A 2,915-nucleotide genomic window follows, 5' to 3' on the forward strand; every position below is an offset into this window, starting at 1 on the left:
TCTGTCTCCCTGATTGCCGTAAAGCCAAAATTAAGAGAAAAATTGTAGACAGTTCAAAATGAAGCAGCCAGGATCATTTTGGGTGCCCCAAGGTGGACGAAGGCCCTCAATCTCTTCATGGAGGCAAACCCTCTCCCACCGGAATCACGAATTGATCTAATGGCAGCTCAGTTATTTTCAAAGGTCATCCAAGCTCCAAGGAACACACACAAACAAGAGACAAAAATACTCAGACGCCTAGAACGAGACCACGAGCTGTTGGCAAACAACTCCTGGCTGTTTCACACAGCCAGGGTGTTGATACGCTATCAGCTCAAACAACAACTACTTGCCAAGGGAGCTTGTCAAAGGAGAAAGAATCAATACACTATGCCTAGTCTAAAGGCAGAAGCTGAGAAGGTCATTGCAGCCATCACTTCTCCGTGTAGTAGAACCTACTTCACCGATGGATCAGTCGATCTCTTAAACCACACCGCAGGCGTCGGCTTTGCAGTAAGGGATGCCACACAATCCATGAGGGTAACAGACAACGCCTCCTCACTACAGGCAGAGGCAGTTGCGATCATGGGAGCCCTACCCTACACGTCCCTGAGAGAAGGACACAGATTCATACCTACAGACTCCAGGGCAGCCATTGACTGTCTACAGCAAAACTCACTCAAAGAAAACATCCACCTTCTGACCATTGTCCTCACAATAGCACAGAGGATTCTTGCTCAGGGTAGAAGAATAATCATAAACTGGGTCCCTAGCCACATAGGCATCAGAGGGAATGAGCTTGTTGACAGACTGGCTGATATTGGCAGGGGTATACCCCCAAATTCCATGATCATAAAACCGAGCCGAAAAATCTTAAGGCAGAAGTGTAATGCCACAGCTCGTGTCTTCCTCCTGCAGCTTCACAAAGAGAAAACGAGATCCTTCCCCTCGGCCAGATGGTACTCAGACGCCACAGGCTATGAGCCACTGGCACTCTCTGAAGCAATGAATAGAGGTAGCGAAAAAATTTTTCACAGGTTACCATTGCGCATAGATCATAGAGACAATTGACCATGAAGACAGGTGTTGCATGCACTGTGGCGAGCCGAACGTGGCGTTCGGTACATTACTTACAGAATTGTGAGCACACACAATTTCTGAGACAAGGACCGTCCACAATGGCCGCAAGGCTGGTAATGAGATTATGCCGCATGCTTACACCATGGCGGCAGGAGCACCTGCTAGCAATCCCACCACCACGGTAAGCATAGAGTGTCAGAGAACAAAATGAGACAGCCATAAATAGCTGACACAGGCTGGGCCATATGTATGAAAGCCCGGGCGAAGCCAGAACTTCGTAAATCTCAAATGAATGAATGAGGGCTGCGGCAAAGGGGAGGTTAAATTTTAATTAGGAAATTAAAAGACAAACCAAAAGAAAACAACAAACTATGTTAAAAAAACAGAAGAGAGAACACAAACAAAACAATAACTGACCAAAAGGGGATAGGGGAAGGGGAAAGGTGAAAATGAAGAAGTAGGAGGTGGCTTCAAAGGATGTGGCCAAGCCTAAAAAACTGCATCCACTTCTTCGTCCCATGCCAAAGAAATAAGATCATGGCCTAATCCCGGTCTCCGGCCGGAACGAAAGATGGTGTTGAGTCTATCCAGCCAGTCGGTATGCCAAGCACGGGGTGTGTCGGTCTGTTTACAGACCAACCTATGCCACTCGATGTTCAGAGGTAGCAGAGAAGTTTCCTGGTGGAGTTCAGATGTAATAAATCGATCCCACTCTACCATTTAGATCGAACCGAGTGCTTTATTCTGAACAAGCTGGAGTTTGCGCTTGTTAGTGTATTCTGTTTGTGAGAGTGCTCTTTAGCAGGAGAGGTTTGATCAGTGTTTTGTATAGATGCAGCTTCGGGCGTAGGGACGCATTTTTAAATTGATAAAGCGAATGTAAGGTTTTTCTTGCCAAGGCTGCCTTTGAACTGATAGGCAAGTGAAATCGAAAGTAGGTATCAGAGGTTAAACCAAGGATGGTACAAGAGGATCTGACTTGGAGAGGTGCTTGTAGTCTTTCGAAGGTGTTGAGGTAAATGTTGTCGTAAGGAGGAAGTTTTTGTGGTCTTACAAAGAGAACTTTTGTTTTTTGTCGTGCTAGTCTTGTTACACCATTTATACTCCCATCTCGAGACCGTGTCACCATTAATGCGCTGAACGACACCTGAAAGCGCATTGTGTCGAGCTAAGTGCGTACAGTCGTCAGCATAGAGGATAGTAAGTGAGTCTGTCTGGAAGGTTGTTTATGTATAATGTATACATTTGTGTATAATGTATAGAATGCTGCCCTGAGGTACTCCAGCGTGCATTGAAATGATGCCTGAAACTTTGTTTGAGAATTTAAATTTTAATCTGCGGTCAACAAGAAAACTTCAGAGCAACTTATTAGTTAAATTTAGTACACAGCTTGTACTTGAGGCCAGCATGCCAGACCGTGTCGAAGGCTCGCTCATCTTTTGTGACAAGAACAGACTTCAGTCGTCGGTCTTTTTTGTTGTTTATGTAGTTTGTGATGATGTTGAGTGCGTCTTGCGTCGAGTGATGCGAGTGAAAGCCGAATTGTTTGTGTGGGAGAATGTTATGGTCTTCGAGATACCACCGTAGTTGAGTGTTATGATTTTTTTTTTTTTTTTTTTTGCCTAGTCTCGAGTAGTCCAATAGGGCGGTAACCCATTTGGTCAGTCAGGTCCTTTCGTGGCTTAGGAAGAGGGCCACTAAAGCAGTTTTAAAGGGAGAGGAAAAATAGCCGGTAGCGAGAGAAGCGTTGTAAAGATGAGCAAAGCTTGTATAAGGTTGTCAGGAAGACAACCTTAGATCGCGACCGATCTGTGAGGAGCCTGGAGCCTTACGAGGAAGCCTCTTTATTATTTCTT

This window comes from Penaeus monodon, chromosome 41 (genome assembly GCF_015228065.2).
Source record: "Penaeus monodon isolate SGIC_2016 chromosome 41, NSTDA_Pmon_1, whole genome shotgun sequence".
In the NCBI taxonomy this organism is placed as follows: domain Eukaryota; kingdom Metazoa; phylum Arthropoda; class Malacostraca; order Decapoda; family Penaeidae; genus Penaeus; species Penaeus monodon.